Below are 7,500 nucleotides of genomic sequence, written 5' to 3'. Positions count from 1 at the left end.
GAGATCAGACGTGATCGGGCGTTGCCAGGCTGGTATGGTCGTACGAAATAAGTTGACAACCATAGGCTACTTATCCATATACAGATTTAGCAATTGACAATGCAAGGTGGTCTCTCTCTCTCTCTCTCTCTCTCTCTCTCTCGTGTCAAAATGAAAACAGCTTCCAGCCCCTTTCATGAAGGACTACTTGTGCATATTGCAAGATGTCAGTTTCTAAGTGAATGAGCAAAAGAGCATACAGCACCTGGTATTCCCAGGCGGTCTCCCATCCAAGTACTAACCAGGCCCGACCCTGCTTAGCTTCCGAGATCAGACGAGATCGGGCGTTGCCAGGCTGGTATGGCCGTACGAAATAAGTTGACAACCATAGGCTACTTATCCATATACAGATTTAGCAATTGACAATGCAAGGTAGTCTCTCTCTCTCTCTCTCTCTCTCGTGTCAAAATGAAAACAGCTTCCAGCCCCTTTCATGAAGGACTACTTGTGCATATTGCAAGATTTCAGTTTCTAAGTGAATGAGCAAAAGAGCATACAGCACCTGGTATTCCCAGGCGGTCTCCCATCCAAGTACTAACCAGGCCCGACCCTGCTTAGCTTCCGAGATCAGACGAGATCGGGCGTTGCCAGGCTGGTATGGCCGTACGAAATAAGTTGACAACCACAGGCTACTTATCCATATACAGATTTAGCAATTGACAATGCAAGGTAGTCTCTCTCTCTCTCTCTCTCTCTCTCTCTCTCTCTCTCGTGTCAAAATGAAAACAGCTTCCAGCCCCTTTCATGAAGGACTACTTGTGCATATTGCAAGATGTCAGTTTCTAAGTGAATGAGCAAAAGAGCATACAGCACCTGGTATTCCCAGGCGGTCTCCCATCCAAGTACTAACCAGGCCCGACCCTGCTTAGCTTCCGAGATCAGACGTGATCGGGCGTTGCCAGGCTGGTATGGCCGTACGAAATAAGTTGACAACCATAGGCTACTTATCCATATACAGATTTAGCAATTGACAATGCAAGGTGGTCTCTCTCTCTCTCTCTCTCGTGTCAAAATGAAAACAGCTTCCAGCCCCTTTCATGAAGGACTACTTGTGCATATTGCAAGATGTCAGTTTCTAAGTGAATGAGCAAAAGAGCATACAGCACCTGGTATTCCCAGGCGGTCTCCCATCCAAGTACTAACCAGGCCCGACCCTGCTTAGCTTCCGAGATCAGACGTGATCGGGCGTTGCCAGGCTGGTATGGCCGTACGAAATAAGTTGACAACCATAGGCTACTTATCCATATACAGATTTAGCAATTGACAATGCAAGGTGGTCTCTCTCTCTCTCTCTCTCTCTCGTGTCAAAATGAAAACAGCTTCCAGCCCCTTTCATGAAGGAATACTTGTGCATATTGCAAGATGTCAGTTTCTAAGTGAATGAGCAAAAGAGCATACAGCACCTGGTATTCCCAGGCGGTCTCCCATCCAAGTACCAACCAGGCCCGACCCTGCTTAGCTTCCGAGATCAGACGAGATCGGGCGTTGCCAGGCTGGTATGGCCGTACGAAATAAGTTGACAACCATAGGCTACTTATCGATATACAGATTTAGCAATTGACAATGCAAGGTAGTCTCTCTCTCTCTCTCTCTCTCTCGTGTCAAAATGAAAACAGCTTCCAGCCCCTTTCATGAAGGACTACTTGTGCATATTGCAAGATGTCAGTTTCTAAGTGAATGAGCAAAAGAGCATACAGCACCTGGTATTCCCAGGCGGTCTCCCATCCAAGTACTAACCAGGCCCGACCCTGCTTAGCTTCCGAGATCAGACGAGATCGGGCGTTGCCAGGCTGGTATGGCCGTACGAAATAAGTTGACAACCATAGGCTACTTATCCATATACAGATTTAGCGATTGACAATGCAAGGTGGTCTCTCTCTCTCTCTCTCTCGTGTCAAAATGAAAACAGCTTCCAGCCCCTTTCATGAAGGACTACTTGTGCATATTGCAAGATTTAAGTTTCTAAGTGAATGAGCAAAAGAGCATACAGCACCTGGTATTCCCAGGCGGTCTCCCATCCAAGTACTAACCAGGCCCGACCCTGCTTAGCTTCCGAGATCAGACGAGATCGGGCGTTGCCAGGCTGGTATGGCCGTACGAAATAAGTTGACAACCATAGGCTACTTATCCATATACAGATTTAGCAATTGACAATGCAAGGTAGTCTCTCTCTCTCTCTCTCTCTCTCTCTCGTGTCAAAATGAAAACAGCTTCCAGCCCCTTTCATGAAGGACTACTTGTGCATATTGCAAGATGTCAGTTTCTAAGTGAATGAGCAAAAGAGCATACAGCACCTGGTATTCCCAGGCGGTCTCCCATCCAAGTACTAACCAGGCCCGACCCTGCTTAGCTTCCGAGATCAGACGTGATCGGGCGTTGCCAGGCTGGTATGGCCGTACGAAATAAGTTGACAACCATAGGCTACTTATCCATATACAGATTTAGCAATTGACAATGCAAGGTGGTCTCTCTCTCTCTCTCTCTCTCTCGTGTCAAAATGAAAACAGCTTCCAGCCCCTTTCATGAAGGACTACTTGTGCATATTGCAAGATGTCAGTTTCTAAGTGAATGAGCAAAAGAGCATACAGCACCTGGTATTCCCAGGCGGTCTCCCATCCAAGTACCAACCAGGCCCGACCCTGCTTAGCTTCCGAGATCAGACGAGATCGGGCGTTGCCAGGCTGGTATGGCCGTACGAAATAAGTTGACAACCATAGGCTACTTATCGATATACAGATTTAGCAATTGACAATGCAAGGTAGTCTCTCTCTCTCTCTCTCTCTCTCTCTCGTGTCAAAATGAAAACAGCTTCCAGCCCCTTTCATGAAGGACTACTTGTGCATATTGCAAGATGTCAGTTTCTAAGTGAATGAGCAAAAGAGCATACAGCACCTGGTATTCCCAGGCGGTCTCCCATCCAAGTACTAACCAGGCCCGACCCTGCTTAGCTTCCGAGATCAGACGAGATCGGGCGTTGCCAGGCTGGTATGGCCGTACGAAATAAGTTGACAACCATAGGCTACTTATCCATATACAGATTTAGCGATTGACAATGCAAGGTGGTCTCTCTCTCTCTCTCTCTCGTGTCAAAATGAAAACAGCTTCCAGCCCCTTTCATGAAGGACTACTTGTGCATATTGCAAGATGTCAGTTTCTAAGTGAATGAGCAAAAGAGCATACAGCACCTGGTATTCCGAGGCGGTCTCCCATCCAAGTACTAACCAGGCCCGACCCTGCTTAGCTTCCGAGATCAGACGAGATCGGGCGTTGCCAGGCTGGTATGGCCGTACGAAATAAGTTGACAACCATAGGCTACTTATCCATATACAGATTTAGCAATTGACAATGCAAGGTAGTCTCTCTCTCTCTCTCTCTCTCTCTCTCTCTCTCGTGTCAAAATGAAAACAGCTTCCAGCCCCTTTCATGAAGGACTACTTGTGCATATTGCAAGATGTCAGTTTCTAAGTGAATGAGCAAAAGAGCATACAGCACCTGGTATTCCCAGGCGGTCTCCCATCCAAGTACTAACCAGGCCCGACCCTGCTTAGCTTCCGAGATCAGACGTGATCGGGCGTTGCCAGGCTGGTATGGCCGTACGAAATAAGTTGACAACCATAGGCTACTTATCCATATACAGATTTAGCAATTGACAATGCAAGGTGGTCTCTCTCTCTCTCTCTCTCGTGTCAAAATGAAAACAGCTTCCAGCCCCTTTCATGAAGGACTACTTGTGCATATTGCAAGATGTCAGTTTCTAAGTGAATGAGCAAAAGAGCATACAGCACCTGGTATTCCCAGGCGGTCTCCCATCCAAGTACTAACCAGGCCCGACCCTGCTTAGCTTCCGAGATCAGACGTGATCGGGCGTTGCCAGGCTGGTATGGCCGTACGAAATAAGTTGACAACCATAGGCTACTTATCCATATACAGATTTAGCAATTGACAATGCAAGGTGGTCTCTCTCTCTCTCTCTCTCGTGTCAAAATGAAAACAGCTTCCAGCCCCTTTCATGAAGGACTACTTGTGCATATTGCAAGATGTCAGTTTCTAAGTGAATGAGCAAAAGAGCATACAGCACCTGGTATTCCCAGGCGGTCTCCCATCCAAGTACTAACCAGGCCCGACCCTGCTTAGCTTCCGAGATCAGACGTGATCGGGCGTTGCCAGGCTGGTATGGCCGTACAAAATAAGTTGACAACCATAGGCTACTTATCCATATACAGATTTAGCAATTGACAATGCAAGGTGGTCTCTCTCTCTCTCTCTCGTGTCAAAATGAAAACAGCTTCCAGCCCCTTTCATGAAGGACTACTTGTGCATATTGCAAGATGTCAGTTTCTAAGTGAATGAGCAAAAGAGCATACAGCACCTGGTATTCCCAGGCGGTCTCCCATCCAAGTACCAACCAGGCCCGACCCTGCTTAGCTTCCGAGATCAGACGAGATCGGGCGTTGCCAGGCTGGTATGGCCGTACGAAATAAGTTGACAACCATAGGCTACTTATCGATATACAGATTTAGCAATTGACAATGCAAGGTAGTCTCTCTCTCTCTCTCTCTCTCGTGTCAAAATGAAAACAGCTTCCAGCCCCTTTCATGAAGGACTACTTGTGCATATTGCAAGATGTCAGTTTCTAAGTGAATGAGCAAAAGAGCATACAGCACCTGGTATTCCCAGGCGGTCTCCCATCCAAGTACTAACCAGGCCCGACCCTGCTTAGCTTCCGAGATCAGACGAGATCGGGCGTTGCCAGGCTGGTATGGCCGTACGAAATAAGTTGACAACCATAGGCTACTTATCCATATACAGATTTAGCGATTGACAATGCAAGGTGGTCTCTCTCTCTCTCTCTCTCGTGTCAAAATGAAAACAGCTTCCAGCCCCTTTCATGAAGGACTACTTGTGCATATTGCAAGATTTCAGTTTCTAAGTGAATGAGCAAAAGAGCATACAGCACCTGGTATTCCCAGGCGGTCTCCCATCCAAGTACTAACCAGGCCCGACCCTGCTTAGCTTCCGAGATCAGACGAGATCGGGCGTTGCCAGGCTGGTATGGCCGTACGAAATAAGTTGACAACCATAGGCTACTTATCCATATACAGATTTAGCAATTGACAATGCAAGGTAGTCTCTCTCTCTCTCTCTCTCTCTCGTGTCAAAATGAAAACAGCTTCCAGCCCCTTTCATGAAGGACTACTTGTGCATATTGCAAGATGTCAGTTTCTAAGTGAATGAGCAAAAGAGCATACAGCACCTGGTATTCCCAGGCGGTCTCCCATCCAAGTACTAACCAGGCCCGACCCTGCTTAGCTTCCGAGATCAGACGAGATCGGGCGTTGCCAGGCTGGTATGGCCGTACGAAATAAGTTGACAACCATAGGCTACTTATCCATATACAGATTTAGCAATTGACAATGCAAGGTAGTCTCTCTCTCTCTCTCTCTCTCTCTCTCTCTCGTGTCAAAATGAAAACAGCTTCCAGCCCCTTTCATGAAGGACTACTTGTGCATATTGCAAGATGTCAGTTTCTAAGTGAATGAGCAAAAGAGCATACAGCACCTGGTATTCCCAGGCGGTCTCCCATCCAAGTACTAACCAGGCCCGACCCTGCTTAGCTTCCGAGATCAGACGAGATCGGGCGTTGCCAGGCTGGTATGGCCGTACAAAATAAGTTGACAACCATAGGCTACTTATCCATATACAGATTTAGCAATTGACAATGCAAGGTAGTCTCTCTCTCTCTCTCTCTCTCTCTCTCTCTCTCTCGTGTCAAAATGAAAACAGCTTCCAGCCCCTTTCATGAAGGACTACTTGTGCATATTGCAAGATGTCAGTTTCTAAGTGAATGAGCAAAAGAGCATACAGCACCTAGTATTCCCAGGCGGTCTCCCATCCAAGTACTAACCAGGCCCGACCCTGCTTAGCTTCCGAGATCAGACGAGATCGGGCGTGGCCAGGCTGGTATGGCCGTACGAAATAAGTTGACAACCATAGGCTACTTATCCATATACAGATTTAGCAATTGACAATGCAAGGTCGTCTCTCTCTCTCTCTCTCTCTCTCTCTCTCTCGTGTCAAAATGAAAACAGCTTCCAGCCCCTTTCATGAAGGACTACTTGTGCATATTGCAAGATTTCAGTTTCTAAGTGAATGAGCAAAAGAGCATACAGCACCTGGTATTCCCAGGCGGTCTCCCATCCAAGTACTAACCAGGCCCGACCCTGCTTAGCTTCCGAGATCAGGCGTTGCCAGGCTGGTATGGCCGTACGAAATAAGTTGACAACCATAGGCTACTTATCCATATACAGATTTAGCAATTGACAATGCAAGGTAGTCTCTCTCTCTCTCTCTCTCTCGTGTCAAAATGAAAACAGCTTCCAGCCCCTTTCATGAAGGACTACTTGTGCATATTGCAAGATGTCAGTTTCTAAGTGAATGAGCAAAAGAGCATACAGCACCTGGTATTCCCAGGCGGTCTCCCATCCAAGTACTAACCAGGCCCGACCCTGCTTAGCTTCCGAGATCAGACGAGATCGGGCGTTGCCAGGCTGGTATGGCCGTACAAAATAAGTTGACAACCATAGGCTACTTATCCATATACAGATTTAGCAATTGACAATGCAAGGTAGTCTCTCTCTCTCTCTCTCTCTCTCTCTCTCTCTCTCGTGTCAAAATGAAAACAGCTTCCAGCCCCTTTCATGAAGGACTACTTGTGCATATTGCAAGATGTCAGTTTCTAAGTGAATGAGCAAAAGAGCATACAGCACCTAGTATTCCCAGGCGGTCTCCCATCCAAGTACTAACCAGGCCCGACCCTGCTTAGCTTCCGAGATCAGACGAGATCGGGCGTGGCCAGGCTGGTATGGCCGTACGAAATAAGTTGACAACCATAGGCTACTTATCCATATACAGATTTAGCAATTGACAATGCAAGGTAGTCTCTCTCTCTCTCTCTCTCTCTCTCTCTCGTGTCAAAATGAAAACAGCTTCCAGCCCCTTTCATGAAGGACTACTTGTGCATATTGCAAGATTTCAGTTTCTAAGTGAATGAGCAAAAGAGCATACAGCACCTGGTATTCCCAGGCGGTCTCCCATCCAAGTACTAACCAGGCCCGACCCTGCTTAGCTTCCGAGATCAGACGAGATCGGGCGTTGCCAGGCTGGTATGGCCGTACGAAATAAGTTGACAACCATAGGCTACTTATCCATATACAGATTTAGCAATTGACAATGCAAGGTAGTCTCTCTCTCTCTCTCTCTCTCTCGTGTCAAAATGAAAACAGCTTCCAGCCCCTTTCATGAAGGACTACTTGTGCATATTGCAAGATGTCAGTTTCTAAGTGAATGAGCAAAAGAGCATACAGCACCTGGTATTCCCAGGCGGTCTCCCATCCAAGTACTAACCAGGCCCGACCCTGCTTAGCTTCCGGGATCAGACGAGATCGGGCGTTGCCAGGCTGG

General features: G+C 47.3%; 24 non-coding genes and 2 pseudogenes across 24 annotated transcripts in view; all 26 read right to left on the bottom strand.

Moving 5' to 3' along the window:
* LOC146231247 (5S ribosomal RNA) overlaps positions 1-46 on the bottom strand; it is a 119-nt pseudogene extending 73 nt beyond the window's left edge.
* Positions 47-232: 186 nt separating this feature from the next.
* LOC146231246 (5S ribosomal RNA) lies at positions 233-351 on the bottom strand. Its single transcript, XR_014744014.1, has one exon. It is a non-coding gene; the product is annotated as a 5S ribosomal RNA (ribosomal RNA).
* A 178-nt stretch (positions 352-529) lies between these two features.
* LOC146231245 (5S ribosomal RNA) lies at positions 530-648 on the bottom strand. Its single transcript, XR_014744013.1, has one exon. It is a non-coding gene; the product is annotated as a 5S ribosomal RNA (ribosomal RNA).
* A 192-nt stretch (positions 649-840) lies between these two features.
* On the bottom strand, positions 841-959 carry LOC146231244 (5S ribosomal RNA). Its single transcript, XR_014745044.1, has one exon. It is a non-coding gene; the product is annotated as a 5S ribosomal RNA (ribosomal RNA).
* A 174-nt stretch (positions 960-1,133) lies between these two features.
* Positions 1,134-1,252, bottom strand: LOC146231243 (5S ribosomal RNA). The gene has a single exon (XR_014745041.1). It is a non-coding gene; the product is annotated as a 5S ribosomal RNA (ribosomal RNA).
* A 178-nt stretch (positions 1,253-1,430) lies between these two features.
* Positions 1,431-1,549, bottom strand: LOC146231242 (5S ribosomal RNA). The gene has a single exon (XR_014745806.1). It is a non-coding gene; the product is annotated as a 5S ribosomal RNA (ribosomal RNA).
* A 178-nt stretch (positions 1,550-1,727) lies between these two features.
* LOC146231241 (5S ribosomal RNA) lies at positions 1,728-1,846 on the bottom strand. Its single transcript, XR_014744012.1, has one exon. It is a non-coding gene; the product is annotated as a 5S ribosomal RNA (ribosomal RNA).
* A 174-nt stretch (positions 1,847-2,020) lies between these two features.
* On the bottom strand, positions 2,021-2,139 carry LOC146231240 (5S ribosomal RNA). The gene has a single exon (XR_014744011.1). It is a non-coding gene; the product is annotated as a 5S ribosomal RNA (ribosomal RNA).
* Positions 2,140-2,321: 182 nt separating this feature from the next.
* Positions 2,322-2,440, bottom strand: LOC146231239 (5S ribosomal RNA). The gene has a single exon (XR_014745040.1). It is a non-coding gene; the product is annotated as a 5S ribosomal RNA (ribosomal RNA).
* A 178-nt stretch (positions 2,441-2,618) lies between these two features.
* LOC146231238 (5S ribosomal RNA) lies at positions 2,619-2,737 on the bottom strand. Its single transcript, XR_014745805.1, has one exon. It is a non-coding gene; the product is annotated as a 5S ribosomal RNA (ribosomal RNA).
* Positions 2,738-2,919: 182 nt separating this feature from the next.
* LOC146231237 (5S ribosomal RNA) lies at positions 2,920-3,038 on the bottom strand. Its single transcript, XR_014744009.1, has one exon. It is a non-coding gene; the product is annotated as a 5S ribosomal RNA (ribosomal RNA).
* A 174-nt stretch (positions 3,039-3,212) lies between these two features.
* On the bottom strand, positions 3,213-3,331 carry LOC146231236 (5S ribosomal RNA). Its single transcript, XR_014746079.1, has one exon. It is a non-coding gene; the product is annotated as a 5S ribosomal RNA (ribosomal RNA).
* A 188-nt stretch (positions 3,332-3,519) lies between these two features.
* LOC146231235 (5S ribosomal RNA) lies at positions 3,520-3,638 on the bottom strand. Its single transcript, XR_014745039.1, has one exon. It is a non-coding gene; the product is annotated as a 5S ribosomal RNA (ribosomal RNA).
* A 174-nt stretch (positions 3,639-3,812) lies between these two features.
* Positions 3,813-3,931, bottom strand: LOC146231234 (5S ribosomal RNA). The gene has a single exon (XR_014745038.1). It is a non-coding gene; the product is annotated as a 5S ribosomal RNA (ribosomal RNA).
* A 174-nt stretch (positions 3,932-4,105) lies between these two features.
* LOC146231233 (5S ribosomal RNA) lies at positions 4,106-4,224 on the bottom strand. The gene has a single exon (XR_014745746.1). It is a non-coding gene; the product is annotated as a 5S ribosomal RNA (ribosomal RNA).
* Positions 4,225-4,396: 172 nt separating this feature from the next.
* On the bottom strand, positions 4,397-4,515 carry LOC146231232 (5S ribosomal RNA). The gene has a single exon (XR_014745804.1). It is a non-coding gene; the product is annotated as a 5S ribosomal RNA (ribosomal RNA).
* Positions 4,516-4,691: 176 nt separating this feature from the next.
* LOC146231231 (5S ribosomal RNA) lies at positions 4,692-4,810 on the bottom strand. Its single transcript, XR_014744008.1, has one exon. It is a non-coding gene; the product is annotated as a 5S ribosomal RNA (ribosomal RNA).
* Positions 4,811-4,984: 174 nt separating this feature from the next.
* Positions 4,985-5,103, bottom strand: LOC146231230 (5S ribosomal RNA). Its single transcript, XR_014744007.1, has one exon. It is a non-coding gene; the product is annotated as a 5S ribosomal RNA (ribosomal RNA).
* A 178-nt stretch (positions 5,104-5,281) lies between these two features.
* On the bottom strand, positions 5,282-5,400 carry LOC146231229 (5S ribosomal RNA). Its single transcript, XR_014744006.1, has one exon. It is a non-coding gene; the product is annotated as a 5S ribosomal RNA (ribosomal RNA).
* Positions 5,401-5,586: 186 nt separating this feature from the next.
* Positions 5,587-5,705, bottom strand: LOC146231228 (5S ribosomal RNA). The gene has a single exon (XR_014745399.1). It is a non-coding gene; the product is annotated as a 5S ribosomal RNA (ribosomal RNA).
* A 190-nt stretch (positions 5,706-5,895) lies between these two features.
* On the bottom strand, positions 5,896-6,014 carry LOC146231227 (5S ribosomal RNA). The gene has a single exon (XR_014746065.1). It is a non-coding gene; the product is annotated as a 5S ribosomal RNA (ribosomal RNA).
* Positions 6,015-6,200: 186 nt separating this feature from the next.
* Positions 6,201-6,309, bottom strand: LOC146231226 (5S ribosomal RNA; annotated as a pseudogene).
* A 176-nt stretch (positions 6,310-6,485) lies between these two features.
* Positions 6,486-6,604, bottom strand: LOC146231225 (5S ribosomal RNA). The gene has a single exon (XR_014745398.1). It is a non-coding gene; the product is annotated as a 5S ribosomal RNA (ribosomal RNA).
* A 190-nt stretch (positions 6,605-6,794) lies between these two features.
* On the bottom strand, positions 6,795-6,913 carry LOC146231224 (5S ribosomal RNA). The gene has a single exon (XR_014746064.1). It is a non-coding gene; the product is annotated as a 5S ribosomal RNA (ribosomal RNA).
* A 184-nt stretch (positions 6,914-7,097) lies between these two features.
* On the bottom strand, positions 7,098-7,216 carry LOC146231223 (5S ribosomal RNA). Its single transcript, XR_014744005.1, has one exon. It is a non-coding gene; the product is annotated as a 5S ribosomal RNA (ribosomal RNA).
* Positions 7,217-7,394: 178 nt separating this feature from the next.
* The window catches only part of LOC146231222 (5S ribosomal RNA), a 119-nt gene continuing 13 nt past the window's right edge, over positions 7,395-7,500 (bottom strand). Inside the window, exon 1 of the ribosomal RNA XR_014746367.1 lies at positions 7,395-7,500. This exon is cut by the window's right edge and continues 13 nt beyond it. This is a non-coding gene — a ribosomal RNA (5S ribosomal RNA).

Source organism: Hypomesus nipponensis, chromosome 24, assembly GCF_054491055.1.
Source record: "Hypomesus nipponensis isolate SF chromosome 24, ASM5449105v1, whole genome shotgun sequence".
NCBI lineage: Eukaryota > Metazoa > Chordata > Actinopteri > Osmeriformes > Osmeridae > Hypomesus > Hypomesus nipponensis.
The sequence above is the reverse complement of the archived record's forward strand: the minus strand, read 5'-3'. Positions and strand labels throughout refer to the sequence as shown.